General features: G+C 58.0%; 1 pseudogene; it reads left to right on the forward strand.

Moving 5' to 3' along the window:
- Positions 1-329: 329 nt before the first annotated feature.
- LOC103913033 overlaps positions 330-6,834 on the forward strand; it is a 17,370-nt pseudogene continuing 10,865 nt past the window's right edge.

Raw genomic sequence — 6,834 nt, forward strand, 5'->3', positions numbered from 1 at the left:
CTCATCAGGCCAGCGCCAGACGGCAAGCAATTTTTTTTTTTAATGTGCTAACGACCTAATCAAGCAATCAAGTCGGAGAAGATTGCGGAGTGACCCCGAGCATCCATCTGCCAGCGAGACCCCGCCATTCATTTCCATTCTGCCGTGTACTTTCTGGGAAAGGGAGGGAAAAAAATAGAAAAGAAAAAAAAATCCTAAACAAATTAACACCCAATTTTCTGTGAGTCTAATTAGTTAAATGAGGAGGTGTTTGGGGTGTCCGCGGGGAGGGAGGGGCTGCCTCTCGGAGAGGGGCCTGGTAACTCCATGGCATTAATTAGCGCAGGTCAATGGCGTGGTTCCCTGGGGACCAGCTGCTTTAATTTCCCGTGATATTTCAGTGCCTGAGGCCCATCGATTCAAACTGAAATTAACTTATTTTTCAATCAGGCCTGGGCTGCCCCTGGGGCTGACTCTTCCTTTGCCTCCTTCTGAATAGACCTCGAGCAATTTTTCATCTAAAGCTGATGCCTCTGCTCAGCGGGAAGGGAGGGGAGCCGGGGAGGGAGGAGGGCGAGGGAGACAAGAGGAATGGAAATCGGAGAGAGAGCGCTAATAGATTTCTGCGAGCATCCCCCCCCCGGCCCCCCCCGCCTCTCTGCTTGCTGCCCCCCAGGTCACAGCTCGGAGATTATTCTGCCAATTTTCTGAGAAGATGAGGGGCTTTTCAAACTGGGAATTCAGGGCGAAGCGCACAGATCAGCTTCCCCCTTCTCCTGCCTCTCCCGAGCATCCGCCCCCATCCCAGCCCTCCCTGCAGGCACCGCTGCCTGCAGCCCTGCGCCGCAGCTCAGACACCCAGTAAATAATGAAAGAAAATCCCAGGCACGAGAGCCAAAAGCCGCTAGAAAAAGATGCCGCGATGGCAAATTAATTACATCCTGCAGAGCGGGATGGGACCTGCTCTCACGCTTGGCCCTTGCCGCTCCTGCAAGGGAGGGAGGGAGAGATACCCATCGGCTGCTGCATGGGGGAAGAGGTCACAGCGCTTTCGGGATGAGCATCCATGTGTCTGCCTTCATCCTGCTGCACAAGCACACGTGTGTTCCCATGCGGGAAGGGGACTGACACACCTTCTCCCCACAAAAAACCCATGTCCCTCCTTGTCGCCCGCCCCAGGTTTGGTTCCAGAACCGCCGGGCCAAATGGCGGAAGAGGGAGAAGTGCTGGGGCAGGAGCAGCGTGATGGCTGAGTATGGGCTCTATGGTGCCATGGTGCGTCACTCCATCCCACTGCCTGAGTCCATCCTCAAGTCTGCCAAGGATGGCATCATGGAGTCCTGCGCCCCTTGGCTCCTGGGTAAGAGAGCAGCCGCCTTCATGGGGGATGGTGAGTGGGTTGAGATGAAGTGGGGGGATGCAAGGAAGAAACCGGAGCCGTGTCAAAAACATGGGTGGAGGGCGGTGGGGCGAGCTCCCCCCTCCCCGCCGCCCTCCACTCCCCCATCCCCCAGTGGCCCTCATCAATAGGGTCTGACCGCTCATCCCAAATCCCTGCTGGTCCTTGGATCCTGACCTGCAGAATCTGGCCGGGGAGGAATTTGCCCCCCATGCTCAGGCTGGTGTTAGCCTTCGACTCCCATGGTGCGAGCATCCCTTGTGCCCAGCCCTGGATCAGGGGCTCCAACCCTTGCCCAAGGCAGGAGGTCATCCTGGTCTGACTCCCCCAGCCCTGTGATGCTGTGTGGGGTGCCGGGACCCCCAAATGCACTCTCCTTGCCCCAAGTCCCAGGGGGAACATGCTGCTGCCTCAACCTGCTCTCGGCACCTGGGGGAGCTGCATTTCTGCCTGGTTTCGCTTGGTTTTCTGTGCAGACAGAGAGGTAGCAGCTACCCTACCATGCTCCTGCTCTTTGCTTCCCACTTTCTGACCTTTCAGGCCTGTTCTGTCCCAAAACTAGTGCCTGGCATCTTGACGACGGGCTGTCCTGTCCTTCTATCTGTGAAACTGAGAGAGGCAGAGGGGTGGGTTGTGTGAGGAATGAGTTTATACAGGAATAGGCAGTGGGGGATCTCCCTCCCCAGCCTCAGTGAAGCTCAGGCAACCCTATGCTGCTGTCTGAGACCCTCGTCCCCATGCAGGGACAAGTTAGCTTTAGGTTCACAGGGAGAAATGAAGGGGCGAGTAATTACAGACCTTTGGGGGGCAGCCCTGAGGCCCTGGATGCTGGGGCCAGGCTGCCCCAGCAGGCAGCTGCCTTGCCTGGGCTGCCCTTGCACGGGGGCCAGAGCGAGCGGCTCGCCGTGACTGCTGCGTGAAGCGAGGGTTTCTGCTTTTCCTTAATTCTGGCCTCTCTTTATCTTTGCTGTTTTCAGTTCAAGATGGCTTTCCCATGCCCAGGCGCTTTTCTAAACCCGAATACCAACAATTCTTTTTAGGGATGCACAAAAAGTCTCTGGAGGCAGCGGCTGAGGCGGGGAGGAAGACGGAGGTGGAGCGCCAGGCCCTGCCCAAGCTTGACAAGGGTGACAAGGAAGAGAGGGGCCCGGATCCCAAAACCACCATTTCCCAGGAGGAACTGAGAGAAAACAGCATTGCTGCCCTCAGGGCCAAAGCTCAGGAGCACAGCACCAAAGTCCTGGGGACCATCGCCGGGGACACCCCAGCCCCGGGCAGGAAGCCGGAGACAGGGGAGGAGGCGGCAGTGGCGGAGGATGAGAGACAGACAGAGAAGTTGAACTCGTCGCAGAAGGAGGAGAAGCTGATCTAGGCGGGGAAAGGTGGCAGAAGCCAGTCCAGATGGACACTGTGTTCTCCGGGGGCCGCGTTCCCCCTCGGACTGCCAGGCCCCCCCGGCCACCCCTGCCTGGGGAGCGGGGCCCCGGTCTCTGCATTTGGGGCTGCCTGGCAGGGGGGCTCCCTGCCTGCTCCCCTCGAGCGTAACCCTGCCCCTCGCTCCTCTGCCCGCCTTCCTCCCCCCCCACCCCTTCCTTTTGGGGGACTGGGAAGTGTCCCATCATTGTCGCCACCCGAGAGGACACCAAGGCTCTGGGTCCCTCCAGCCTTGCAACCAGCTCTGGGACTCTCTCCTCCTGCTCCAGTCCCAGACCCCATCTGCAATCTTGGAGCGAGCCTGTCCCCTGCCACCATGCCCCTCCTTGGTGCTCATCTCTCCCCAGTGCTGCCCGGGCCCCTTCCCCTGGCACCCCGTCCTGCTGTGCCCCCAGGCAGACCCACCACCTTCCCCCGGCCATCACCTCTGCCTCTGGCCCAGGCTGCAGCGGGACAAGCCTATGGCAGTGTTTGCATGAAATGGCAGCTCTCTGTCCAGGGTGGTTTGCACCTTCCACCCACCTCTCCCCGCCCAGCACGGGGGTCTGCCGGGAAAGGGCTGCAGCTTTAGAGTGGTTGAGTTTTGCTTCTGTTTGGCAGGGAGAGGCAGGTTTAGCCCGCGGGCACAACACGTTGGACCCACCTGGCACCTTGAGGTGACCCCAGCCCACATCACTGGCTCCTGCAGAGCTGGCCACCACAGCTGGGTCTGACTCTGCCCCAAACGCCAAAGCCCTGCACCCCTGCAGAGGGCCGAACGGTGAATTTGTTTACTGAATACATTATTCCAGGCGAGACAACAACATCTGCCCAATGTATTTATTGAATTAAATTTGTCCAGCTTGCCCTCTGAGTATTAAAGGGAATGACAGCCATGCACATCCACCCCGATACACCCCATAACATGTACATACATCTCCCAGCTGGCCCCACACAAGCACATGCAGACCCACGCAGCCAAACCCGCTCCGTGGTACCATCACCTTCCCATCCCGGTTAGGTGCTACTCCTCCCGAAAGCTGTAGGACAGTGACTTCCAGGCGACCCTTTCTGTCCTGCTTTCAGCTATAAGCACGCTCTCCCCAGAGCTACTGTTTTTCTTCCATCAAAGGTTAAACCCCTCCATCCAGCTCCTGTTTGTCTTTGTCCCCCGGTCGTTTGACGTGTTAGATGATAGCCCATGGTGTGTAAATAATGTATATACAGTGAGAAAAGAATTCAGTGTTGAGGTGTTTGAGATATGAAGCTGTAACAACTTCTAGTCATCCAGCATCTGTGATTTATGTGCCATTTTCTGTAAAGATATGAACAAGAATAAAACTAAATGGGAATACTGTGTATGAGTCCAGTCACTGATGTTCAAGGAGGGTGAATTCAGCCAAAGCTGAGAGGGGGGTGGGCGTCGGGCTGTAGCCAGAGGTGGAAGCTCCAAAGCAGCACAGAGAGGTCTGCACCTTCCTCCCCACCCAGGCATGGAGAAGACGGGGCTTGGATGCTGCTCTCCCTTTGCAGTGAAAGACAAAGCTGAAAGGGGTGTGCTTGTACCTGGGGCAGAAGTTAGGTGTCATGGCATACAACTGGTCAGAGAAGAAGTCACTTCAGCATCCAGAACAGTCCTGGTGCTTTGGGTCACCCCTATCACACACGCCCTGGCGTTAGAGAGCCGTGCAGACCTTCGGGCAGGCTCAGCCTCTCTGCCAGCAGCAGGCTGCAGGGCCCAGCTGGCCTGAGGAGCGGAGGCAGCAGCCAGATGCCGCAAGCGCAGGGGAGCTTGTTGAGAGGGAAGGGCACCGACAGGGATTTCCAGCAAGGTGAGCTCTGATTTGAGAGCAGCGGGGAGCCCATACTGAGTTATCAGAGAAGGAGCTGAGATTTGCCCACCCTGCTAAGGGCATCTGGGGATGGTCTGATGGAAAAACCTGATGTCTTACAGGGGAAAAAGGCTGAGGCAGAGCAGATGTGCATAGGAAATGAGAGACTTTACTTGTGGAATGACGAGGGTGCTTGGGCTTGACTTTGTGGAGGGGCTGTAAGCCCACAGGACTGCGTTTCCCCAGGGGGACAGAGCCCTCATAGGTTCTCACCTGGCTCTGGGGGCAGCTCCACAAACCAGGTGTGTCGCCTGGGACGAGTGCACCTGCAATCAAATGGTGCCTGTCTCCCATACTGGTGTCCAGCCTGTTCACCAAACATATCAGCCCTGCAGACCATGAGTGGTGTTGCACTATGAAGGGCAAAGAGGAGATCTACTAACCCTCTCATCTCTGCTGGTGATCCCATTGGTGTGCCTGGCTGAGAACAGCCCTGCTTGCAGGGAGAGCCTTCTGCTCTTCTCTTGTGCCCCCTAGGAAGGGAGGGGGACCTGGTCAATGAAATTAAGGAAACCTCCAAGCTCTGCCTTAAAAAACACTACCTATATAGGGCCTGAAGGAAAGGAAGGCAGAAAAAAAGCTGTTTGGAGGCAGGGAGGCAGTTTAGCTCTGCTACAGTGGGTGGTGGGAGGTCTCGGCATGAGGAAATGGACTGCAGTGTTTCATGCCAAACCACCACCCCCTGCTCCACCATGGCCTCGCTGAGTGCTCCCAGTCCACCCTGTGGCACAGACCGGTCTGGACTGTTTGGGAGGAGGCAGAAAGCCCAGCCCAGCTTGCCAGAAGGGACAGCTCTGATAGCCGCCGAGCAGTGAGGTGGGATGGGATGCAATATCCCCCTCCTGCAGCAGACAGCCACAGGAGAAAAACCTTCCCTGGCCCCCTGGAGACAGTACAGCCTAGTGCTCTGCAGGGAATGGGCCTTAATTCTGGGAAGGGGATGGTCCTGTCACCCAAGACTAGCATGGAGGGGACCCTAACTTTTACAGGTGAGCTGCTGCAGGCTGCCCCCATGGCCAGCAGAGGACCGGGGGGCTGCAGCAGGGGCGCTGTGGGGAGCGAGGGGATGGGGATGAGGGAGGTGGGAGGGAGGCAAGTAGGGGCAAAGCAGAGGGATGTGGGGATGCAGTGCAGCCCCAGGAGAGCATGAGCGGAAGGGTAGAGCCTGGCCCCAGCACCTCGGGCCCCGTGGGGAGCCCAGGCACCCGCTGAACCTGGCTCCCATTCAAGAGCAGCTGTCAGGACTCAGATTAGCATGAAGGTTATTTTCAGTCAAATATTTCTACAGCCCACCCCTTTCCCCTCCCTTAAAGGGATTGAATTTCTTTTTCCCCATAGTGCTCTGGAAGAGAGGAGGAGAGGAAGAAGGCAGGGGAGAAGGGGTGCCCGGGCTCCCTGTGCAGGAGAGCTGCTTTGTGTCCAGTCAGACCAGGGCAGCACAGCCCCAGCTCCCACAGGGGCCCGTCTTGCCTGGGCTGGGTGTCCCGTGTGGCCGCGAGGGCTCCAGGCACCCATCTCCTCGGTGAGAGGCAGGCGCCCTGTGATGATGGGCAGGCTGCTGGCCAGGGCTTGCTGCCCCAAAGCTCTTCCTCAGGGTCCCAGATGCCCCCCTGGGTCAGTGGCTGCCCAAGCCTGGAGCCACGGGCCCCTCACAGTCTACATGCCCGAAGCCGTTGCCTTCCCCAGACCCAAGGACCACCAAGGCTTGTACAAGGTGTCAGTGGAGCAGGGGGACACCTTCTGGGGAGAGCTAGGAAGGAGCCAGCCCACCTGGATCACCCCCTTCCACTCTGTCCAGGACTGCGACCTACGCTACGGCAGGGTCTTCTGGTTCCTGCGCAGGCAGCCGAACGTGGCAGGTAAGGAGGGAGACAGACATGGGAGTCCACCAAGTGCCTGTGGGTGCCTCTCTGAAGTGACTGGAGGAACACAGAGTTAAAGGGTTGGAGTGAGGGGGATCCCCAAAAGGTCCAGTTGGTCCTGCAGTGGCTGTAGTGTAAGGATGTGGCTGATCCTAAGAGAGCAATCAGGTCTCACTGGAGGGGCTGCAGCTGGATTGGGTTGTGCTGGGAGCCGGGCTGCTCTCCCTCAGCCTCCATGGATCCCACAGCAGTGCGGCGGGTCCATTCTTCACAAACGTACGCCGCGCCA

The sequence above is a fragment of the Pygoscelis adeliae genome, unplaced genomic scaffold (genome assembly GCF_000699105.1).
Source record: "Pygoscelis adeliae isolate BGI_AS28 unplaced genomic scaffold, ASM69910v1 Scaffold71, whole genome shotgun sequence".
NCBI classification, from domain to species: Eukaryota; Metazoa; Chordata; class Aves; order Sphenisciformes; family Spheniscidae; genus Pygoscelis; species Pygoscelis adeliae.